At 55.8% G+C, this 25,075-nt stretch overlaps 1 protein-coding gene across 2 annotated transcripts in view; it reads left to right on the top strand.

Moving 5' to 3' along the window:
• The first annotated feature begins 1,351 nt into the window (after positions 1 to 1,351).
• Positions 1,352 to 25,075, top strand: part of NDST1 (N-deacetylase and N-sulfotransferase 1) — a 72,161-nt gene continuing 48,437 nt past the window's right edge. The window contains exon 1 of one of the 2 annotated variants that reach the window (XM_060008519.1): positions 1,352 to 1,724. The gene's annotated coding sequence lies outside the window, so the exon portion shown is untranslated. Of the gene's footprint in view, positions 1,725 to 2,028; positions 2,170 to 25,075 lie in introns of those variants that run through there. The other variant, XM_060008520.1, reaches the window with a different exon arrangement.

Below are 25,075 nucleotides of genomic sequence, written 5' to 3'. Positions count from 1 at the left end.
AGATGCTACAGGACCTCATGTGGATGAAAATAAGATTCTAGGGGCTTGTTTAACCTGCCCAAGACCCAGACAGTATTCAAGAACTTTAGATCATTGACCACAGGAATGTAGATTATAAAAGAGAATTTGCTAGTGGATGTTGCTTTCCCTGGCTAAATTGGTGGCATGGCTGGAGTGTGCACTAGGAAGTCACAAGCCTATCTTTGAACATCAGTGTGGGCCTGTGATCACCACCCTTAGGCTTAGTCCTACTGACTACACTCCATGCAAAGCTGTCACATGGGCATGACTGGGAGTCCAGAGCCTGGTCCCATTCCCCAGCATCAACCTTGCTCAGGCCTCAGCGTCTTTCCTCCTCCGAGACATGAATGGGCTGGCTGAAACCCTTTCCCCCCTCCCCCCAGCACAGGAGGTTACCCGTTAGGGGAATTGGGATGATTCTGTCCTATTTTCGTATGTCAAGCTTGGCTTTTCTACCTCTCTTGGCTCTGCTTTGGTTGCTCATATTTTTTTTTAAGCTTTGCTCCTACAATTAGGTAATCTCGAGCCTCTGAAGGTCCTTCGGAAACCACCGATCCATTGTTTTCCAAATTTGCTAGTCTCACCCCAGGCCCACAGAGTCGGGATCTCTAGGGTGGCCTGGTGATCTACATCATTAGCAAGCTCCTTATGGCTCACTAATCAACCAATCAACTAATGACCCAGTCCCTCATTACAGGCAGGCTCATGGATGGTAAAAAGCCCCACCTGGAACAGTCAGATCTGAGTGCAGGCTGGGGCTCTCAGCCACTTCAGAGACTCCCAGAAATCATTTTGTGTTTCTGGGCCTCGCTGTTCTCATCTGTGTAATGACGATGACCAGTGTAATCTTGCCTAATTTGCAGGGTCCTTGAGATGGTTGCACTGGGGGTGGGAAACTGAGGCGCAGTGGGAGAAGAGATTTGCACAATGTCATCAACCTCTTCATTTGCCTGTTATGTGCCAGGCGCTGGGAATTCAGCTGGGAACAACTTGTTGGGGGAGATGACATTCTAGTAAACAATGCAACCAGTAAGTGAACCAGATAATCACGAAAAAGGAAATAAAGGGGTTTTCGAGAGTAAGGGCAAAGGGGTAGGTGGGGCTGGGAAGGACTGCCCAGAAGGGGTCACTCCAGCAGAGACCTGGCTGTTGGGGAGCCGTCTGAGGAGGCCCTGGAGGGTTGTCATCGGCCCAGTGTTGGTAGAGCCAGGAGGCCCCCTCGGGCCAGCCAGGGCGCTCCCGGCGGGCGCGGGTCTTTGTCTCTCTCGGTCTCTCTGCAGCCTCTCCGACCCCCAGTGCTGTTCCCTCTTTGACCCCCGAATAACTTGTTGGCTTCCCCCGGGCTTTGTTTCCCCAGAGTCACCGCCTCCCGGACTCCCGGCAGCCGCCTCGGGCCCTCGTGGGTCCCGCATCTGACACCCCCTCCGGCCCCCACCCCCTACCCGCTCTGAGACTGGGGTCAAAGGCAGCCTGCGTCACGTGGTCGCCGAGCAGCACCGAATCGGCCGGGAGAGCCGAGGGAGAATCCGGGTGGAAGCCGAGAAATCCAGCTCCGATAGCAGCGCCCGGTCCCGCCCCGGCCCCCGCCCCGGGGTGCGCGCCGCACGCCAGCCGGCCGCTCGGGCCTGTGGAGCAGATCTCCGGCCGGCACCCACGCTCCATCACGGGATCGAACCCCGCTCCCTCCGCTGACATTCGGGGAGGTAGGCGCCAGGGACGGAGTGGGTAAGGGGAGACAGGCTGGGGGCCCCTTGGCGCGCGGGTTCGCCCCTCTGTGCTCCGCGGGCCCGCGGTGAGCGAGGCGGCGCGCCCCAACTTGCAGTCTAAAGGGAGACCCCCACCTCCCACCGCGGGATGAGGGGGGAGGGTGCGCGCTGCCTCAGCACAGTGCCGGGGACTGGGACTGGGGGCTGGGCACCGAGAGGGAGGGGGAGGGGGAGGGGGAGGAGAGCGGGCGGGAGGCGGGGCGGGCGGCGGCAACGCCGGCTGCGGCGTGGAGCGTGGGTGGGAGCTGCGGGAGGCGGACGCGAAGGGGTTAAGCCCGGCCCGGGCCACTGCCTGGCAGCGCGCACACAGCCCAGGGGACCCAGGCGTCCGGCAGCTCGCCGGGAGTGCCCCCTGCCCCGGGTGGCGCCCCAGCCGTGGCAGGTAAGAGGCTGAGAGGGCCGGGGCGGGCCAGTCCCCTGTCGCCGAGCCTGCGGGGCCCGAGCCGAGCTGGGCGTGCAGGCCGCGCGGGGCCCAAGCGGCCGCCGGCGCAAGTTTGGTGCGGGCGGGCGCCGGGCGGGCTCGGAGAGTCTGCCGGGCCCCGCGCAACCGGGTGGGAGGACAAAGGGGTGGGGGAGCGGGCGGGGGCCGGGGGCAGGCCGGGGTGCCGGTGAGGGCAGCGCGGCAGCTGTAGGTCACGGATAATGTCACTCACGAGGAATGCCCCCTCCCCCTCCTCTACTCCCGAACAGGGGAAACTTTTGTCTGGCGAGGGACGGGGTTAGAGGCTAGGTCCCCGCTTCGGAAAGGGTAAGGCAGCCGGACCGGTTTTCTGTGGGCTGTGATCGGCCTGGTCTCTAACTCCCCTTCTCCCTCAGGTTCTCGGGAGCAACTATACCCCTGCTTTGAACGCTGCCCTTTAACACCCTGGGACGGGGTAGGAGGGGGCGTACGTGGACGCGTGGGCTCTGGGACAGACTGGGAAATTGGCTCTTTCCCAGATTTAAGCACGCGGGTCAGCTAGGAGCCGTGCCAGGCCCAGGGGATACAGAATCCCACCATCACACCCGGGTGCTGTAAAACCGCCCCCACCCCCAACCCCTGCCCCAGAGCGTTTGGAATGGCCTGCGGCATTACTGTCCCTGGTTTGAGGTTCAGACTGACCTGGATGTCTGTCACTTCCCAGCTCTGTAGCCTTGGGCTGGTTCCTTACCTTCCCCTAGCCTCAGTTTCCTCACCTGTAAAATGGGCAAAGTATAGAATCAGCCAGAATAAGGATGAAATGAGAACCTGTGGTACCTTAGTAAATGGTGGCATGTTTATATTCAACAAGTATTTGTTGCATGTGTACTATATGTCAGGCCCTGGGCCAATTGCTTTAGATACATTATCTCATTTAATTCTCCCATGTTACTATTAGCAGCATTTTACAGCGGGGCAGAGGCACAGAATCCTAAAGGTCGCACAGCTGTGATGTGGTGGAACTTGGATTTGACTCCCCTCCCCCAGCCTGAGTCTCAACTACAAGGCTTTATAAGATCCTGCTGTGACCGAGCTCATTTTCCATTGAAATCATGAGGACACAGGCCGCTCTTCCCTTTACCCTTACCCTCAGGTGATGCTCCTTCTGTCTGGTACTGGTGTGGGCTGAGGTCTTGTGCCCTGGCTCTTGTTATTGTGGGCAGCTGGAGCCCAGGCCTGGAGCTCCGTTAAGGGTCCAAGTTCTGTTGCTGGCTGGGTCCGTGGTAGGAACGCTTTCATAGTATGGGTGGTGCAGGGAGGAGTGCTCCCTGGCTCTGGCTGGGGACAGCTGGTGGCTTTGTCAACAGGCCTCTCCCCAGCACCCAGGGGACCGAAGAGCCTTTCTACTCCATCCAGACCAGGTCACTTTCAGATCAGCAGGGGGCAGAGGTAGGGCCAGGAGTGGAGCCCGTGGGGTGATGGGATTTATATTGCAGGTGTCCTCTTGTTTGACTCATCAGCAGGGTCCTCATTGCGAAAGTAATGCCCCAGCCCCAAGGGTCCTTGAGAGCAGTAATGAAGGGTGGACTCTGAGCACATGTCTCAATTGCAGAATCCTTATGGAAAATGCATGCGTGTGTGGGTTTCTGAGCCTAGGGCATGCATTTTCCATGTAAATAGCCCAGGAGTGAATGTGGGGTGGCCCAGACTTTCACTCACCTTAGTGCCCTGTGCTGGCCTAGCCTTTTGGTGGGGGTACCATCCCATGACTGTGGGTCAGGCTCTGAGCGGGGGCCTTGAATAATTTCTAAAAAAATGGAAAACAAATTGCTAGTTAGTGAATGATATCTTAAAACAATGGAGTGGGAGCAGATAGCGAAAAAAAGTCCTGGGGAGAGGAAAGTTTGTGCATTACTCTTCTAACTTCTCCGAGGGCTGTGCCAGCACTGCTTCTGGAATTTGCAGTGTCCGTAGGCTTTTCCTGGGCCCTGAGGATAGGGGGTCCTCCTGGGCTGACGGTTCACTGCCAGCTGGTAGGAACAAGAGTGGAAATTCCACTACTTAGCTAGACTTTAAGGGGGCCCAGAAGTGTGGGGGATTGAGTGGAGGGGCTGAAAAGATTCCTGAGGGATGGGGATGACCCTAGGCGTGTGGTCAGACTCTCCTTGAGATCAGAGCAAGAGAATCAACAGGTGAAGGGAGGAGGAGCCAGCAAGAATGAAAAGATGGGTAGTGAGTCTCCTATCACAAGGGGTATACAAAGAACAGTTTTACAATCACAAGTTGAGAATGTGGTTAAGAATATGAAATCATAGGCTGGGGGTTGACCTAGGGGCCAACTGAGAGACCTGCACGTGAGACACTTGGAAATGGACTCTGGTCTTAGCAGCCCAGAGCTTTCTCTGCCCTGGGCTTTGGGCCTGCTTGACCCATCTTCTGCACTTTGGTGTCAAAGCCAGGCCTGCGAGTCCCTAGAGACTGGGCAGACTTCTGCTGGCTTGGAATTTGGTTTTGGGTATGGCTTGAAATATCTGGACTGTTTGGAGGACTTGGACATTCTTTACTTGGAACGTTAGGGTAATTTGTTAAATATGTATGGAAAATGCCTGTGGACGGGGGTGACTGGGAAATGAAATGAGGTGAGATGCTCCTGCTTTCTGGCTGGAGAGGCCGCTAATCTGACAGGTGAGGGAAGGCAAGGATCAAGTGATGGCGAAGAGGCAGGATGTGATCAGTGATAGACGGGCTTTGGAAGGTCAGTGGAGGGGAAAAGCTCTTCTGGTAGTTTATGTCGACAGGGCTTCCTGGGGGAGGAAGTGTTTGTGAGGGTGCAGGCAGTGGGAAAGGGGGCTGTGGGAGGCAAGATGGGGTCGTGGGGAGCTTGCAGTGTCCTCCTCGGGGGTTTGGATTTCAGTCTGTGGCTGGTGGAGAGGACAGAGGGTTGTAAGCAGCTCGTTGAGTCGATGCCTGTTACTGTGTCTTGTGCCAGGCTCCTTACAGATGCTCCATTGAGATCTCACCCCGCAAAGTAGCTGCTGCTGGCCACCCCCAGCCCCACCCCATTTTCAGATGAGGAAGTGGAGGCTCCGAGGGGTCGAGTCACTTACAGAACTGTAAGTGAACAGGCTTGAACAGTTTCTGCCCTGTCGTGCTGCTCCTCTCAGGGGTCATTTGGCCAAAGGTGGTGCCAAGACTGGCAGGGTTGAGACCAGCTCAGAGATGATGCTAATTGTGGTCTTGCAGAAAGTTGAACAAAGGTCTGACTCAGGCCATGGGACTGAGAGGGAAGGAGAGGGAGGCTGCAGGACTTTGTAGGTATCTTGGGGATAGGGTCATCACAGGTGGTCTAGGGTTTGGGGAAGGACCCTTAAGTGGCAGTGTCACTGCTTTCAATTCCCTGCAGGGCTGTCTACTGGCAGAGGGCATAGTCTTGTCCTGTGTGGCTCTCAAGGGCAGAGACAGCACCAAGGGTGACAGTGAAGCTAACAGGAATTAAGTGCCTGGGGAGGCAGCAAGGTCCCCATTGCTGACAGTATATGCAAAGAGGCCAGAGAGTTAGGGTGCCGGAGGCATGTACCGGAGGGTCATGGCTGGGTGACCTCTCTCAGTTCCCTTTTCACCCGAGAATCTTAGGGTGGTGCTCGGCCCACTTCTACTCCGTTTTTCTCATAGCTTTTCATAGCTGCCCCTTCTAGAAGTTCCCCTGCAGCGCTCTGCCTGGGAGAGCCCTTGCCCCATGGAAAACACTCAGCCCAGCTGACCTTTGAGGGGCCCCTCAGGATTTCTGGATCAGCCACCAAAGTCTGGGTTGCCAGGGACTGTGGTTTCACAGAGGACTGGAACCTTCTGCTTTCGTTTCTCAGTCTGTGAAATGGGTTCAGTCTCTCGTTCCTCAAATGTGAGGAAACAAGGCTGAATCACGGGTCAGGCTGAATCAGTAGGGGCTGGAGGAAAGGGCTGATGGGTTTGAAAGTGAGGAGTGGGAGGGGTGGGGTGCGTGGGCTGGGGGGGCAGGGCTGTCCCCCTCCTTCCCCTCATTAGAGGGTAAAGCCGGGCCTCCCGGCCTGAGGGGTCACAAGCCAAGGTGCTTTCTCCTGCGTGTGGGGCTGGCACAAAGCTCTGTCCATCAGCTTCAGCTTGGAGGTTGGGAACTTCGAGGAAGGGCTGGATGTGGATGTCTTGGACTGTGTGGCCTCAGGGCTAAAGCCAGTCTGTCACCCAAGGAGTTACAGAGGGGCCTGAAGCTCTTATCTTGATGGAGGGTTTGTGTCAAGTTGCCTCCTGGCCCTTTTTATTCCTACCTGTTTTATTTGTTGATACAGATTGGATTAGTCTAATTTTAAAATGTGCATTGCAAATGAGCATTTATTTATTTGAGGCCAAGGCGTGGGAGGTGGCCTGCTCTGTGACCACAGTGCCTCACCTCCCAGTGCCCCTCACCCACTGCCACTTTTCCCTCCCTGTGTGCGCCTACCCCCTCCTGCCTCCACATTTCTGCTCACAGTGAGGGTGCTGCCCCCCAGTCACTTCCCCTCACCCACCCCAAAATCCCCCCCCAGCCCAGCTCCAGCGTGACCTCTTCCTAATTCCGCAGAGCTCGCGCTGCCTGCTCCCTGCTTTCCATGTGCACAGTCTGTTATCTGGGCCTCTTCAGGGCCCTTCACACACCTGGTCTTGAATTCCGGTTCTCATCTCCTCCAGGCTCTGTGCTCTGGAGGCAGTGGCTGTGGGCAGCCCATTCCTGCCCCACTGGGTGTGGGCAGCATTGCAGAGCGGAGTCAGAAGTCCTGGCTTCACATCCCAGCTCTGCCACCATTAACTGTGGGATCCTGATCAAAGTACCTAAATCTCTCTGGGCATCGTTTTCCTCAGCTGCAGAGTGAGGATAGTAACAGTCCTGTTTTGCTGGGGAGATTGAGCAGATCAGTGCCTGACCCACTGTAAGAACCCAGTAAGTGGGAGCTTTTCAAAGCTAACAATGGTTGTCATAATTACTGTTTATACCTAGGAGATGATCTATCCTTTTAGAGATAGAGGGAAGAATCTCTGGAGTCTGAGTTTCTAAACTTTCTGTCTAATGACTTGAGGCTTGTATGGATGAGGAAACTGAGGCCTGGAGAGAAAGGGCAATTTGCCTAGGGTGTGGGACCTGCCCGTTTTATCCTGGAAGCCTGGCAGGATTTCCTGTCTCGGTTACACCTGTTTTTCCTCTTCTCTTCTTTCATCAAGGTTAAGGTGCTCAAGTTCTGTAGTGCCAGCCTCCTCCCTGGTGGCCACGTTGAGTGGTGTCTAAAACTTGGGCCAGTTAAGTTGGCCTGGCTGGCAGGCCTTGTGACTGCCTTCGAGACCAGGGACCCATACCCTAGACTGTGGACACTGTGGAGGCTGCAGCCTCCAGAGACCTCCTGCTCAGCCTCCCTGGGCCCCAGGAAGGGGGAGAGGACGGTGGCAGGGAGAGGTGCCCTGGGCTAGATCTCACTCAAGGTGGGTGACTAGGACACAGATAGAGAAGAGGCTGGGAACTAGGCTCTGGGGCTGGATGATCTGGGTTCAAATCTCTGATGGGCCACTTCGTACTTATGGGACCTTGGGCAAGCTGTTTTTAGTTTCTTCATCTGTACAAGGGGGATAATAATTGTCCCCATCTCACAGCATTTAGAAAGAAAATGCAGGGAAGGTGCTTAACTACAAACCCAGTCCATGTTAGTTATGGTTATTGTTGTAGTTGATGATGTAGTTAATGACTAAGAAGCTTATTTTAATCCTCCCAACAGCAGTAGGGAGACGGGCAGTGTTACCACCCCCTTTTAGCAGATACGGTGACTAAGTCCCGGCAAGGTGGATGGCTCGGCCTGGAGAGGTTCAGACTCGGGGGACTGCCATCGGGGTCTGGTGATTTCGAGGGTCTGCTCTGGTCGGATGAAACTGACTTGTGTGAGGCACTGGGAACGAGGAAACAGAGCTGGCCAGGATGGAAGGGATTGTGTCCGGAGGTGTGGGGCAGAATCCTGGTGCTCACGCGGTTGAGCAGTGGTGGGGAGCCGAGGTCTGGTCCGCGAGGCGTAGCTTGGATTCTCCTCACCTGTGGGCTGACCGAGGACCGGCCTGTCCGGGCAGGTCCGGGCTGTCGGTCGCTGGAGGTTTGCTGTGGTTATTGCTCAGCCACTGCTGGTTTATGCTGCGTGCCCAGGCAGAGGCCAGGTGAGGAGAAATGAGTGTCATTGCAGGGCCTTCACTCAGGCTGCACCCTCTGCCCAGGTCCCCGCCCTCCTCTCCTCACACCTGGCAGCTCCTGCTTGTGCGTTTACAGGACTGTTAGCATCACCTGTTCACAGAAGCGCTCCCTGATTCACCTGCAGGTTAAGTCAGTGGTTCTCAAGGTTGGTCTCTGGATTAGTAACGTCGGCATTACCTGGGAACTTATTAGAAACGCAGATTATCTAGCCCCACCCCAGACCTACTAAATCAGAAACTGGGCGGGGTGGCGGGGGTGAGGAGGAGGACCGAACAAGCTGTTGAAGTTCTTCAGGTGATTCCAGTGCATGCTAAAGATCCACAAACACTTGGTTAGGTAATAAAAAAAAAAATTGATGCTTCTTTCTTTGGGCTCTTAACGTATTCAGACACCAGCAAAGGTCGGGGACCCAAAGGAAAGCCCAGTTTCTCTCTACCCTGTCTTCAAAGAGCCACCATCTTATAACAGCTTCTCCTGCCCAGGAAACGATCTTGTGCCACAGTGATGGGGTTCCGTTGAACAGAACCCCAACATGGTTACAGGAGACAGTGCTGGGGCCACTTAAAGAAGGTGGGATTGGGGGACTCGAAGGTGGGAGGCTTTGTGGGTGGCAAGGATGGGTGCCGGGAACAAGCTGGCTGTGTTCTAGGGTTGGGGCCAGGGCTGGGGTCAGAGAGTGGGTCCTGCCTCAGAGAAGGGTGTGTGCTGGGGCCGGGGGTATGTGCATGCATGTGTGATTACAGTGTCCAGATGTGGTCCAAGAGGGCCAAGGGGCCTTAGCTGTCACCAGCCCAGTGGTTTTAAGCATCTCAGTAATTTAATGTGATCATATAATTGCTGCTCAATTTGTGGAGAGCTTGTCCGTGCTGGATAAGCACTTCCATGTAATCTTATCTGGAGTAATCCCCAAAGTAATCTTATGAGGTCAACATCATTATTGGCCCCATTTTATAGATGAAAATACTGAGGGCACACAGGCATAAGGAGGTAGAATCTAGGAATCCTTGAGGGGTGCTTGGAAACATGATCCCATTGGAAGAAGGGCGGTGGACGGTTGTCTTGGAGTGTTTGGGTAGCAGGCTTTATAAAGCGGCAGAAATATATATTCTATCAAATGAGTAAATTGGGCCTTACCGTGGGGGGTGATGGGATTGTGTTGGGATGGTTAGGGCTCAGGCCTCCAAGTTGGGGCCTCCACTGCAGACACTGTCATTCTCCTCTTATGGATGGACCATTTGAGGCACAAAGAGGCACAGTGCTGACTTCAGGGTCCCACAGGGCAAGAGATGGAATCGGAGAGAAAAAACCAGGGTCTTCTCTGGTTCTCGCAGGAGAGGTGGGGTGTCAAGATCAGTGCCCAGTGTCCACCCTGCACTCCTCTTCTGCCTCAGTGTCTCCAGGGTACGGTCCAGGAGCCCAAGGACTTTCCTGACACAGTGCAGGAGCCCCTTCATCTCTCAGCGGGGAACAGAGGCCCAGAGAGGAGCAGGGACTCGCACAGGGCCACACACCGCGTCACGATTGGGACCAGACACAGAGCTGTCTCTGTTCTAACCAGGGAAGGGTTTGTTTCCTGAAAACTGTCCCTGTCCCCCACCCCTCCTTTGGCAGGCTGGGTAGCTGTAGCCCTCAGAGTGGCCCAGACCAGTGCTGGGGGTAGAGATGGGTGTGTCCGGGGGAGAGAGCTGCCGAGGAGGGTGGGGCAGCATCCAGGAGAAAGAACACCAAGAAGCCCAGACCCCAGACGGAAACCAAATGTATTTTCTAGGTCCTGAGAGGATATCTGGAACAATGGAAGTAGAATGGGGGAAGTCAGACTATAAAAAGGGCTTCTCGATATCCTTACAAAAAAAGAAAGTAGAGTCTTTAGGTTTGACTTTTGTTTCTCTGAAGGATGTTTATGTAACTTCCTGAAAACAGGATCCCAGGGCTCTGTGAAGTTTCTCAGATGCTGTTGTTTATAGACTCAGGGCTGTGGAGCTGGGAAAGACTTGATAGGGTAGTCTTCCCACTTTACAGTTGGTGAAACTGAGGCTCTGAGAGGTGCGGTGAGGAGGCTGCTGCCTGAGGCTGCACAGTGAGGCACAGAAGACTTGGGATGGGAGCCTGGGTCTTGCGGTGCCTTTTAAGGGGCGGTTGTCTCGACTTACTGTTCCCGTGGCCTTGGCTGGCCTGGAGGCTCGTGGGGACCGTGGAGGGTCCCCTGTTGGAAACACTCAGAGCTGCTAGAGTCAGGACAAGGCCAGGTCCAGTCTGCGGTGAGGTGTGCCCATTGGATGGTGACCTGCATGGTGGGGAAGCATGGTGGTATGCTTGGTGATGCCACCCCCGTCCAGATGCTGGGGCCCAGCTGTGCACTGTCTGCCCAGCAGCTGGGAGCTGAGAGTCACACCCAGTGGGTGCAGAGGCGGGGACTATTGTATATCGTGATTCATTCTGTCCTCCTAGCCCTGAAGGGATGACTAGGCCCTGAGCCCTGATAAGTGCCCACGCCTGTGGACTAAAGTGGCCAACCGTTTGGGCTCCAAGTTCAGACATGAGGAGACCAGAGAACCTGGGGGAGTGCTCTTCCTCTGCTACCTCCTATCTCTGGAGTATTCCACGATCTGGACCCATCTGTTCTCACTAGTGCAGGGGTATGTAAGCCCCTAAAATCTTCTGCAACATTTTGTGGGCATTTCCGTGGATTCTTTTTCTGCAGAGAACATCTGTAGGTCTCATCAGGCTGTCGGAGGGCTGGGTGTCACCCAAAGTGCTGATGGGAGGGCAGGGGGCCGAATGCATGCTCTACAGCCTTGAGAGAAGGCTGCTGGAGAGGCAGTATGGTTCTAGTCGAAAGTAGCGTGGTGGCAGTGTAGTGTCTTGGTTCAGAGTATGGTCTTGGAGGCCACTGTTGGCTTCTCTAAACTGGCTCTTCCTCTAAGCCAGCTCCTGTGTGACCTTGGATAAGTTACTGTGTCTGTGCATCAATTTCCCCATCTGTAAAATGGGAAAAATAAGAATAGTTATCTCACAGTGTTATAGGCTTTCAAATAAGATAATGTGTTTAAAGAATTTATCCTGGTGCCTGGTACAAAGTAACCACTTGGTTAAAGTTTGCTATTATTATCAGTTTCAGCTTGGCTGCTAATTTGCTGTGTGATCCTGTTAAGTGTCTTATCTTGGGGTCTTAGTCTCCACCTGCAGCTCTGTTGGGCTTTTCAGGAGCTGCAGGGCGAGGTTGGAGAATAGGGGAGGGAGGAGGAACCTTCCTCATCCCCCGGCTCCCCAGCCCAGGCCCTCACTGGTGCCTTGAACATAGCTTTGTCCTAAGGCAAGATTATGTAACCAGTGGGGCCCGGCCAGGCAGGACATGATTCTCAACCTCGTTTTGTCCTCCATTGTCTCTTCCTCTCCCTTCCCCCCACAGGACACTCTGGCAGTGCATTAGCTGACCTGTTCCCCAAGCTCCAGGGATGAAATTGAACCCGTGCTATTCTGCCACCAATTGATTTAGTCTGGAGGTTTGCTGGGCAAGCGGCCCCTCCCCTGGCTACCTGGGGACAGACAGAGCTGATGCCTCTGTGCCTGCTTTGGGGGTGGAGACCGGACCCCCTTTTTAGGGGGATAGGCAGGCTATAAGCTGGGGGGTGGCACCCTTGACCCATGGCCCCTATGGCTTGAACGGGTACCCTCCCCCACCATGACTCCCTCCCCACGAGTGACCTACCCATCCTTGCAGCCCAGCGCCAAGCCTCCTCTCCCAGAAAGCCTTCCCTGGTACCCTGGCTGCAGGGAAGTCTCATCTCCTGAGCTTTGCATTCTATTCTCTTTAAGAAAACAAAGGCCACAGACTGGCAGGCCACATCCGCCCCACGGGCAGCTTTTACTTGACCCATGCCCAATCTTGAGCTAGTTGCTAACGGGAGATTTTACGTAAGAATCCCAACTTCTGGCTTCAAAAATGAGAAGATCATACAACTTTGAGTGTAGTGCTCCAGTGGCCACTACTGGAGATGAAGCACGTAAGCTCCTCTTTGCCCCACTCCCCCGCCCGCACACTTATACAGTCTTTCTAGCCCCCAGGTGTCTGAATTTTGACCCCATCCTGTAGGCACGGCCAGCTTTCTCTCCTGCGCCGTGGTGTGGTCCCCCGTCTGTCTGCTCTGTGGGCTCTTTGGTGGTGGTGGTGGGGGTCTGACTCATCTCTGTGTCCCTCGAAGCCTTGTGCTCAGGCTCAGGACTGTGTACACAGCAGGAGCACAATAAGTGCTTCCTTTATGAATGAAGGCGGGGCATTGCTACTCCTCACCAGCTGTGAAGATTCCATTTAATGGAAGCCTCTGGATCAGCCTGTCCCATGGCCAGAGAGTCCTCCTCCCAGATAAGCTGTGGCTGCTTAGCCACTGACCCAGGCAGCTTCTTAAGCTGCGGATAAACAGTCACTCAGAGGGTTGTCCCCGCGGTGCGGTATAAGCAAGGAGAGGGACGTTTCTCCTGAAGCTGTCCCCACGTTTCACTCTCCCAGGGGGCTTGGAGGAGCTTGCGGGGAGAGGGAGGCTGGGATCAGCAGCCTTCAGGTGGCATCGAGTGCAGACCTCGGCATCCTGGGGAGACAGCGGGATGGGGGGAAGGATCAGCTCAGGTGTTCCGTGGACTAGGCTTCCCCTCCTTCAGGCCTTTCTCTGCTGTATTCTGCTCCTAGAGTGTGTGCTTTAGCCACCAGCTTCTTTGTCCAGCTATCTATCTGTCCAAGGCGTATTTCACTCTTTTAATTGAAATCCGAACCTTCCCTAGAGGCCGGCTAAGCTATCTCCTCCTTGAAGAGGTCTTAGCTGAGAGGTCACAATTGTGCTGGGGACAAGAAAAACCTGGGAAGCTTGTAGAAAGAAAAAAAGCATGCAGGTTTCTGGCCCCCATCTTTGATTCCTTCAGGGTACAGTGTCCCCCTCCCTAGAAGATTCAGACGCAAGGGTCTGTGGACACGCTTTGAGGACCCTGCCTTAGCTCAGGGAGGCCAGGGCTGGTAGGGAGGACCCCTGAATGGCAGCTGTGTGACATCGCCTACCCCTTTCCCTCTGCGGGCTTCTCTCTTACCCTGGGTGCACTCATACGCTGGGCTCCTCCTGTTGGTTGTGGCTGAAAGCGTCTGGTGAGCCATCCTTGGACGGGATGACGGGGGATCCGGGCAGGTGCCAGTGTCTGGGCAGGGCCCACAGAGATTTCACATTGTTCAGCTAACAGCTCAGAAGAGGAATGCCCTGATGTCAGGGCAGGAGGCAGGCTGGAAGCCCCGGTCTGAGTGGGCAGGGTCTGTGCCCAACGAGGTTGGAGGACTGGCCTGGGCTGCCCAGTGACCTGGCCACAGGCTGAGGGGCACCTTGATGTGTGATCCTGTGTCAGGCAGGCTGAGGCTTCAAGCACAAGCCTATACAAGCCATTTACAGAAGGGTAAACTAAGGTACATGGAGGGAGGGACTGCCCCCGTGTCACACGTGAGTGTGTGGAAAGCCGGGCTTGGACCCCAGATCTTCTGACTCCTGGGCAAGAACCCACTCCTCTGTCCTCACCTCACTCTGCAGGGTCGGTGCCAGATCTCCCAGCTGGGACAGTCTGCTTGTCTGTGACAGCCTTGAGGCTTGGGCCTGGAAAAGTGAAGCCACCATCGTCACAGCCACCCTGGAGGCATGAAACCGGTTGGGTGTGCAAATTACCTCTCAAACATCCTCCATCCCATTTTTTTTTTTTTTCCTTAAACTGTCTCTGATGGGCCGGCTGCCTCTGTGCCCGTTTCCGCCTGGCACTGGGCTTCACGCTCTTTATTCTGAGAACAAAGCTTCCTTCTGACAGTCCTCCTGCCGACAACGGGAAAAGGGCAGGCATGGCACGGGGCCTCCCTCCTCCGCCTCCTCTAGCTGGGAGCATGGGGCAGGCTTTGTCAGATGCTGGACCCCAGCAGCACTGGTGGGCTGGGAGGGAGCCCAGCTGCAGCCCAGTCCATGTTCCCGCTGGGGCTGGAGCCGCCCTGTGGGCCCAGCTGTCAGACCCAAAAGTGGCCAAAGTGGTGGGCAAAGGTATCGGACAGGAACCGGCGTAAGTCCTGTTCTGGTCCAAGCAGTTACTTGTCCCAGGACTGTTCATGTGACAGCCATCAAGATTCCAGCTGGCACAGGTGGAGTTTCATTTCCGCCTCCAGGCAACCCTGGTCTCCTAGGGGACTGCAGAAACTAAAAGGTGCTCAGATGAGGGCAGCCATAGTCCCTCATCCAACACATTTTTATTGAGCATCTACTTTGTTCCAGGCACTTTTTTGGGCACTGGGACACAGCAGTGAACAAAACAGCCCAGTCCCTGTTTTGGACTTGGGGGTGACACTCTGGCAGTGGGAGAGAGTCAACAAACCAAAGAATACTAGCTACCTGTCAACTGGCAAGAAGTACCTGCCACAAAAATAAAGCTGGGTTGGGGGTGGACAGTGTGACTTAAGGGAGTGGCGCTGCTGTGTTGGGGGTCATGGAAAGTCTCTGGTAAGGGGACAGGAGACTCCAGGAGGGGAGCTAGGGAGCCACGGGGTATGTGGGGAAGAGCATTCCAGGCAGAGGGAACAGCAACGCAAGGCTTTGAGGCAAGAGGGGGCAGGGTGTGCTCGAGGAGCAGCAGCAAGGAGGCTGGTGTGGCAGGGGCGGAAGAATAAGAGCCGTCCTGGGAGGAGATGTGGCCAGAGGGAGTCTGCCCGGGGCGGAGGGGATTGCCTAGGGCCTCCTGCCCTTCGAGAGGACTTCGCCATTTGGTCTGAGTAAAGGGTAAAGTAAAGAAAAGCTGCTGAGCGGCTGGGGCTGAGGGCTGCCTTGTTTTGACACATGTTTGAGAGGGATCCTGTGGGCTGCTGCGTGGAGAGAAGCCTGGAGGCTGGAAGCGGGATGCCCGCCAGCCAGTGGGTGCCACAGGTGAGGGAGGACGGCTCAGCGTGGAGAGTGGGAGGCGGCCCGGGGTCAGATTCTGAATTGGTATCACTGGATGTGCCGATGGATTAGGTGTGGGCTGTGAGAGGAAGAAGGTGTCAATGGCAAGGTTTCTGGCCTGAGGGACTGGAAGGCTGCAGGACAGCAGGTTTGGGGAGAGAAATGGAGATTTCAGGTCAGATGTTTTAGGTTGGAGCATACCTGGTGGGAGGGGAGACACATGGGTAGAGGTTGGTCCTGGGCCTGCACGTTCCTGTCGTTGAAGGGGTGTGAGGGGTGCCCTGTAGGACCTCCCGAACTCTGAGAATCTGTCTGTAAGAATAAGTATTTCCTGGGCCTCTCGTGTTCTTTTTCTTTCTTTGTAAACCTCCCCCTGCTTTTCCCTTCCTCCTGGACAGAGGAAAAAGGCCGATTCTGAGGACTCACTGTCTTGGTGGTGGCCCTGGCCTTTCTGCCTGCCGTGCTTCTTGGGTGGGGGGCTAGGGGGAGCCCTGGAAGGGGAGGCCAGAGGCCTCAGGCCTTGCCCTGGCTCGGCTGCCAACAGAGAGAGGTTTCTCTCTGTGCCTTGGTTTCCTCTCCTGCACACTGACGTGTTAGGCTGGCCCCCCGGGTTCTGAGGGTGGCAGGGAGCACTTGAGGAGGCTGGATGCGCAGAGGTGAAGAACCTGGCTTGAAGTCCAGTGTGGGTGCGAATCCTTGCTTGGCCGCCTGGCTGTGAGACCCTGGCAGTGACATAACCTCTCCGAGCCTCAAGTTTCTCATCTGTGAAAACGGGCCAACCATAGTACCTGCATCCCAGAGTTGCTGTGAGGGTTAAATGAGAAAATGCACACGAAGCACTTAGCCAAGGCCCTGGTATACACCACACCCAGTTATCAGGGGCTGTTAGTGACTGTGCAGTCGGTCAGGTGAAGGGGTTTTGCCTGGTAGGTGGTGGGGGCCATGGAAGGCTATCGAGTAGAAACCTGGTGCTCATGTGGTCTGAGGAGGCTGCTGTGAGTTTGGAGACTTGGGCTGAGCCCCTTCCACCTGCCGGAGTGAGAACTGAGGGCCAGCCCTGATGGACTCTCCTGCCCTTCCTTTAATTGTGGGTCTTCACTGACTTGGCACGGGCAACCTCTGTCTTTTTTTTTTTTTTTTTTTTTGCGGTACGCGGGCCTCTCACTGTTGTGGCCTCTCCCGTTGCGGAGCACAGGCTCCGGACGCGCAGGCTCAGCGGCCATGGCTCACGGGCCCAGCCGCTCCGTGGCATGTGGGATCTTCCCGGACCGGGGCAAGAACCCGTGTCCGCTGCATCGGCAGGCGGACTCTCAACCACCGCGCCACCAGGGAAGCCCTGGCAACCTCTGTCTTGAACAGGTCCCTTGGGGATGGGGGTGGTCATTTTCCCGACGATCTCCTACAGAACCCTTTGTCTCTACGTCCCAATGGCTGACCTTAGGGAATGTGAGTGTGGGGCTCTGAGGGTGGGTGATGTTGAATGTACTCGAGTTGTCTGGACAGGATCAGCAGGGGCAGGGCAGGCCTGGAGTGACATTCCACTGGGCACTTGGATGTGACCTCGGTTGCTGGTCTGGGTCCCGGCTGGGTGGTGCTTGCTCCACTGGGACCATGGAGAGGTTGACAATGGGCGGAATGTGGCCCCCTTAGGACCCACACTTCAGTGGTGCCCAGGCATGCTGGCCGAGCCCTGTGCTTTTGCAAGCCTGTTACCCAGCAGTTGAATCGTGTCCGGACGGCCAAGGACATTTCAGATTCCCCCAGGGCTGGCAGCCAGGCTGTCACCAGGCATTGCTTGTTTTCCCAGGGTCCAAGGGCTTTTCGGGATGGAGAGGGCTCTGGAGATATTCCAGGAACTTTTCTTAACAGCTGGGTAAATTGAGATCCAGAGAGAGCAAGGCACTTGACCAAGGTCTCACAAGGCCGCCTCCCTCCTATCTGTCACCTCCCTCTGTTCCCGTGTCCCTTGCTCAGACTCCTGGCCTCCTGCCCGGACGTTTGAAACAACCTCCATCTTCTGGGCTCTCTAAGAGCTTTGTTTGTCTTCCTATTATCCTAATCTTGCCATAACCTGCCAGGCACACATGCTGTTCGAGTGTGTCTGCCCTCCTTTCCCCTCTGGTCCCAGACAAAGCACGGAGGCTCTGAGCGCAGGCCCCAGAGCCAGACTGACCTCAGTTTGAATCCCAGCTCTGCCCCTTCCTAACACAGCGAACTGGGGCAAGATACTCCACATTTCTGAGCCTCAGTGGCTCTGTCTACGAAATGAAAACAGTAGCAGTACGTAGTTTATGAGGTTGTCTTCATGACTAAATGAGATAATACGTGAAGTGCTGGGTATAATACCTGCCCAGAATGAGCTCTCAAAAATGGTCATTGTTGGGAGTTCCCTGGTGGTCTAGTGGTTAGGATTTGACACTTTCACTGCCGTGGCCTGGGTTCAATCCCTGGTCAGGGAACTGAGATCAATCACACAGCCAAAAAAAAAAAAAAAGGTCATTGTTACAAAGACCCATCAGTGCTGGTTGAACTGAAAAGTCAAGGAGGGCATGGTAGAGTAGACAAAGCTCTGGACCTGGAGGAAGAAGATGTGGGCTCCAGGTTCATTGCCAAACGTTGCCTCACCGTGTACTTTTGGGAAGTCACTCTTCCTCCAGGAACCCCACTTTCCTCATTTGAGAAGGAGGGGAGAAATCCCTGCCATGATCTTAGAAGCTTGTCATGTGATGCCAGAGCAGCATCTGTGAAAAAGCTTCGCATCTGCAGTGATTTAAAAATGGCACAGTGGTGGCTGTGGTGTGCCGATGGCGACGAGGACGTTGTAGCCACAGCAGTGGACAACTGGCTGGGGTGGAGGCTGGTCAGTCTGCAAATGCTCAGCACCCACACAGGCTTCCCGTTCCTGCCTGCCTGCTCCCGCCTCCAGCAGCCCGCCTTTAGCATTAGCCTCAGCATCGCACACTCGAAGATGTAGGAGGTGCAAAGACCCGATGGCATCTTCTGAGCCATAGTGAGTTTTGGGTTATCTGTGGCAGATCCCATGGAATGTAGGATTACAGCCAGGCACTGGTTCAAATCTCAGCTCCGCACTTCCCAACTGGAAGCTCGAGCCAGCTGCTTAACTTCCCTGAGCCTGTTTCCACATTTGTAAAATGAGGCCTTGATGAAGCAGAGGCCAAGCGTTTAGCAAAGGGCAGAGCACACGGTTATAGGGAGAGGTTGTATCGTGGTGGAGCATGGTGCCTGATGGGCTTACGGGTGGCGGGAGTGGGGGTCATTGTGCCCATTTCTGGGGATGAGCAGTGGAGGTCACTTACACTCCAGAATTGCCCAGCTTCGAGTTAGAAGGGCCCCTGGAGTCATCTGGCATCATTCCACTTTACTGGTGAACAGAGCGAGGCCTGACAGGAACAGGTACTTGGTGGGGTCACTGGCAGGTTAGTGCAAGGCTGGGCCTAGGGCGAGGCGAGGGAGGCCCTTAGAGGCAGACTGTGAGGGGGACTCAGGGGCTGCGGTGCGACTCTGACCAGTGTCATGCAGGTGCATGCCAGCGCCTGGGAGTGGGCGCCTCCTTCATGTTTGTGCCTGCTGCCTGGATGCCTCACCCTAGCCCAGTCTAGGACTAGAGCGCCAGTCTCCTGACCCCAGGAACTGGTCCCCGAACCTTGGGGGTCTGGGGACACCTGTCAGCTACCTTGTAGAGGCTCACCAAGGTCCCCTGGCCCCTTTAAAAAGAACCTTCGATAAATAGGTCACCTGCCCGGTGCTTTTTACTCTGTCTCTGCTCTCTAGTGGTCTGTGATGCAGAGAAAGCGAGGTCCTCCCACCCCCTCTCCCCACCTGCTGCCCCTTCCCGTGCCAGCTGCGCCTCCATGTAAGCATTTGAGCCCCTCACCCTGGAGGGGAGGCATGTGAACGGCGGGCTTCTGTCACGGGACAAGCCCCAGCGAGTCTGGAGGGACGAGGCTGCTTTCATGCGGGCCCTGATGAAGCTTCCCTGGTCTTAGCAGGCCTGGTTTGTGCCCACCAGGCCTCCAGGAGATTAGGGGGCTTCTGTGGCTCCAAGTGCCTCAAGGCTTTCCCTTCGTCTTTGTTGCCCCCAGTGCACCTGGCTTCCCTCCACTCTGGCCACAGGGCCTGGAGCCTTTTCAGTTTCCCCAAGGCTTCTGGGAACCTTGGTCTTGGGGTGTCCATCGGGCCAATCTCCCCGTCACCACCTCCAGGCCTGCAGGCTGGGCCTCAGGTGACCTGTGAAGAGGTGGCCACAGCTGCTAATCCCTGCAGGGGTTCCTGGGATCACCCTGCGCTGGCAGGAGCCTAGGCCACCCTTGTGGTTTGATGTCAGGGGCCTTGGACAGTCAGCAGTTTCCATCCCCAGGCCCTACATGTACAGACATGCCATTATTTTCCCCACTGATGCTCTTGGGACCTGAAATTCTGCTACTTAGCAAGCTTCCTGGTACTCTCCTTGGTGTCCTCTAAAAAGGCAAATACCAGGGCTTCCCTGGTGATGCAGTGGTTAAGAATCCACCTGCCAATGCAAGGGACATGGGTTCGAGCCCTGGTCCAGGAAGATCCCACATGCAGCAGAGCAACTAAGCCCGTGTACCACAACTACTGAGCCTGCGCTCTAGAGGCCGTGAGCCACAACTGCTGAGTCCGTGAGCCACAACTACTGAAGCCCACGCGCCTAGAGCCCGTGCTCCGCAACAAGAGGAGCCACCGCAATGAGAAGCCCACACACCACAACTGTGTGATCATGGCCGAGTTGCTTCTCCTCTCTGGGCTTTGTAAGGCCCTCTTCAGCCCTAGCACCTCCGCACTCTGGCAGTTACCCTTCTTTCTTTGCGGGGGTTAGGGGACGGGGCAGGGAGGACAATGGAAGGGCCTGGCCACTGAGTGGGGTTGGGTCAGGGACCAAAAGCCAACATCACAGGCGCTTTGACCACCTGCTGGCCTGATAGGAGATATCAGTCCTTCTTCCTCTTCTCAGGACAGGCAGGGAAACTGAGGCCTGGGGTGGGGGAAGGGCCCTGCTTGGATCGCATAGGCAGTCAGGCAGGGCTGCAGCCAGAGCCTGGTTACCCTTGCTGACAGTGAGGGCTCAGCTGCTCCTGGCTGCCACCTTTCTTGAGAGGAAGCCTAGGGCCCATTGGCATCAGGGTCAGGGACATGCTTTCTCCTCTTCCATGGAAGGCACCTCTGGCAGGGCAGGGGTGAGCGAGCGGGATCCCTGCCTGCTGAGGGGTCCCCTGGGCATGGGGCAGAGTCAGACAAGACATCCTCTTCCTGAGGTTCAGGAGGTAGGGGTCGGTGGCCTCTGGTAAGGGACATGGTGGTGAGGAGGCCTGGAGGCTTCTGGGAACGTGGTTGGTGGCTCAGGGTGCCCTAGGGCCACCCGCTCCCTCCCAGAGAGGGAATTGGGTGGACAGTCATGCTATTTGTCCTGGCTCTGGGATTAGTTGTGACTGTGTTACGTGAGGAGCGTGGAGCCATTAAGAGGATGCGGTGATGCGAAGTGGAGTGGAGCTGAGCGGCTACTGCCTGGAGCTCGGGTGGGTCCTGTCATTTTCTCCCCAGCCTCCCTGTACCCTCTGACCACAGCCCCGTGTCCCCTCCCTCCCGTCCAGTCCTCCCAGGTCTGTCTGATGTGTGTGTACCCACAGTGTGTACGTGTTCATACCAATGCAGGAGGGGGCCAGGGGGTGCAGGGGTTAGGGCGAGCTGGCCCCTAAGCCTGGCACCGGGTCCTGTCTGCATTCAGGACCAGAAGTGGGTTCCTCAAGTGTCCCAGCCCCCAGTACTGCACCAGGGAAATGGGCCAGGGCTGACCTGGCAGATTCCTGATGGAAAAGGAGACCATGGCTGAGGGGTGGGAAGGAAGGGCTTAGCTTCTCTTTGAGCTTCTCCTGACAGCTCAGCAAGTTCACAAATCCACCTGAAGCCAGCAGGTCTGCGAGTTAAAGATTTACTGCAAGGCCATGGGGGGAGCTGGAATGACGAGGTCCCCGGGGCTCAGATGTTACATTCATGGCTTCAGTCCTATCTTGACGGTGAGGCTATGGCTTGTTTAAGTCAGAGGGGCTGCTACAGAGTTTCCATTTGGCTTTTTCCACTTGGCTTTTGGAGAGGGGGGCGGTCACAACCTCCCTGAATTTGTATGGAGTATGGCATCTGTCTGGGGAGAGTCCACTAACAGCCTTCATGATACTCTCAAAGGGTTCTTGTTTTTAATTTAATTTAATTTATTTTTTATTTCTTTGGTTTTTTTGCGTTGGGTCTTCTTTGCTGCGCATGGGCTTTAGTTGTGGCAAGTGGGGGCTACTCTTCGTTGTGGTGTGCGGGTTTCTCATTGCGGTGGCTTCTCTTGTTCCGGAGCACGGACTCTTGGCGCGTGGACTTCAGTAGTTGTGGCTCGTGGGCTCTAGAGCGCAGGCTCAGTAGTTTTGGCGCACAGGCTTACTTGCTCCGCGGCATGTGAGATCTTCCCGGACCAGGGCTTGAACCCACGTCCCCTGCATTGGCAGGCGGATTCTTAACCACTGCACTGGTTAGGGAAGTCCTCTCAAAGGGTTCTGTAACCGCAGGAGGTCACAAACTTCTGATCTAATCTCTACCCCTTGCTGTCCAGGTAAGGAAACGGGCTCAGAGAAGGGAAGGGTATTGCCCAGAGGGAGCCAATGGAAGCACTGGAATGCTGATGTGGACTCCAGGCCCACGCGGAGTTTGCTTCCACATCCTAGAGATGGAGGGCTCCCCCACCCCCCATACACCTGTTTCTCTGTCAGGGATCATATGGCAACCTGGAGTGGGCAAGTGGGAGGGCAGGGGCCGGGGCTGACCAGCATTTCCCGGCTCCTCTGCAGGGGTGGCAGATGGGGGAATGAATAATGGTAAACTTGTCTGTACTTCTTTGAGAGAAGATGACAAATAACTGAGGTCGTGATTGGGAAGTGCTTGTACCTGGCGTGCAGCAGACCTGTGAGGCTGTCCAGTCACCATTGTCCTTTGAGTTGTGGCCCTTTTAGCTGAGATCTCCTGCGTCTGAGCCTCACCACCTCTCTCTCCCATTCCTCAGCATGAGGCCTCTGCCTGGGGCATAGAGGCAGCCTCCCTTTCTCATGTGGGGTCTCTGCCTATCTGGGGATGACACAGGCCCCCGGGGCGGGGGAAGGTGAAGACCCTGTGGCTGAGGTCCTGCCTCTGGGGATCTGTGGTGCCCCTGTCTGCCCGTGAAGGAAGGCTTTCCCATTGCCAGAGGAGCCAATCAGCCTGCGCTGAGGCAGCTGGGGCTGGTTACCTGCAGGAAGCCTGTCTCTGGGTACGTTCTGGGCCGCCGACCTGGTTCAGGAATGGTGTGGAATGCTGGGCAGCTGCCCGGAGGTTACAAGCAGGGGCTCCGAGGTGGGCCGGCTTGGGGTTGTCCTGGTTCTCCCCCTGCCCAGCTGTGTGACCTTGAGTCAGTTGCTTCGTACCCTCTCTGAGCCTAGGTTTCCTGCCTGTGAGAGCGCGTATATCGGCGACACCAGCTCTCAGCGTGAGGATTGGGTGTGATAAATCAGGGAAAGCTGGTGTGGGGCTGGCAGGTTACCAGGAGCTCAGTCAGTGCTGGCTGCTGTCAGCGAGGGAGGTTATGATATTTGCAAAGAAATATCTTTCTGTTTTTTTCAAGTGCCTGTGATCTGAGCCTAAGAAAAATAGCTAGGAATGGATTTGACTCTGCGTAGATGGATTTGGGGGTTGGGTGGAGAGAGTCCTATTTTGGGGAGTTCCGTGGGCTAACGAAGAGCTTGCCTTGTGAGGGTCCTGCCCACCTTGGTCTGCCCTAGAGCGTCAGTGGCACCAGAGGGCAGCTGGTCCTGACCTGTCTTGTTCCCCACTCTGCAAACCCCCTTGCCCCCAGCTGTCTTGTTTGTTTGCTCAGTAAACTCTTTTCTTCAGAGCTGGTGCAAAGATAAACTCTCAACTCAGGGCTTGTTGGAAGAAACACAAATTCTCAACAAGTGGCGGGTATAAGTTCTTGAGGTTTTTGTTGGGCATCCCCCTCCGGGGAACCCAGAACAAACGCCAGGTTGAGAACTGGGGAGTGAACCGGCGCTTTATGCTTTGTTTGCCTGTCAACTGATGCGTGATTTGTGGGTCTGCTTCCAAGAAGGATCGTTAGAGGCTGCTTTTGATGTTAAAACACACGTAAAATGCATGAAAATGAAAACGGAAAGTGGTATTCAAAGGGAGTGGAGCATGGGGTGTATGGGCGCTGGCTTATGTCAGCTGTCCTAGGTGAACACGGAGGGCGTGTGTTGCTGAAGGATGATGAGCTGGCGCCTCTGTGCTGAGACTCCCAGTTACCCGCTTGTTAGCTCTGTGGCTGGGCAAGTCATGGGCCCCCTCTGGGCCTCGGTTTCCTCATCTGTAAAACGAAGAGAACGTAGGTCATGGTGCTCTTGTAAGGATTAATAGTGGCATGTAGTGCAGGCATATCATGTCTAATAAATGGAAGTTCATGTTTTAATGCATTTAGCTTGGCGATTCCTCATAGCACATTCAAAAAGGGAAAGGTCGTCAGCAAGGGCACTTTGCTCTTAAGTACCTGCTGTGGGTGGGAGACCGCTTCTGCCTTGGAAGGCTTTAGGTGAAGTTGGGGACCAGTGTTCTAGTTATAATTGCAGCCGACATCTGGCAGCATAAATCCACTGCATGGTGGGGTGTGGAGCCGGAGAGCTCATCTAGGACTTCTGACATCCACAGCTGGCAGAGTCCAGCTCGCGGCTGAGGCTGGCCTCGGAGGAGGACGTGCAGGGTTTTAGTGGGTAAGAAAATGGGCCAAGGCAGGTGGGGGTGGGGCAGGCCTGGCAACGCCACCTGGGGGGGGGGTCCTTTTCTCTCTCTGGACCTCAGTGTCCCCATGTGTTCACTGCAAGATGGACTGTACACTCTGTCACCCTGAGACCCTTGAGCCAGACTCCTGCCAGTCCCTTGGTGGCAACCGTGGACTCCGGGGTGACTGATGGGCGGCACCTTAGCCCCCAGCCAGGCGGTACTGCGGGGCTATGGGGGATGGTGTGTGCAGCAGATTACAGCAGAGGAAGGGATTTGCTTCTGGTCTCCGCCTCCCAAGGGTGTAATTGCGCTGGAGAAACTCCTGCACAGCTGGGAAGCAAATGTGGAGGATTTTCTTTGCTGTATGTGGGGGGTGGGGCAGGCTAGGGCGGGGTAGCTGGTGGAGCAGCATGGCTGTGGGGTATGGCTGGGTAATGGGTGGTGGCGTGACTGTGCTGGGGGTGTGACAGGATGGGAGGGGCCCAGTCAGCTCTGGGGAGTGGCCCTGGGATTGCATGTGGGGCTACCAGTGCCCGGCTGGCAGCCACTCCTCCTCCCCGAGGCCAGGTGCCCATTCAAATAATTTTGAGCCTGCTTGTGGGGCTCTCCCTGAACTCCTCTCAGCTCCCCGCCCCATACTCGTGCCTGTGACCCAGATGCCCGTGATGACACCATTGGAACATCTCGGCACCATGTGAGTTTGCCTGTCCATTCGTGTGCCTGTGAGAGGGGAGGGAGTAGGGGGCATGGTCAGGAGTGACCCAGGCAGGGTGAGCATGGGCTGGGTGAGCATGCGGGGCTCTGGGGACCTGCTCCATTCACCCGGCAACAGCATCACACCAGATAAAACCTTGGAGCCCAAAGGCCTGCATCTTCAATGCCCAGTGCCAGG

This window comes from Delphinus delphis, chromosome 3 (assembly GCF_949987515.2).
Source record: "Delphinus delphis chromosome 3, mDelDel1.2, whole genome shotgun sequence".
NCBI lineage: Eukaryota > Metazoa > Chordata > Mammalia > Artiodactyla > Delphinidae > Delphinus > Delphinus delphis.
The sequence above is the reverse complement of the archived record's forward strand: the minus strand, read 5'-3'. Positions and strand labels throughout refer to the sequence as shown.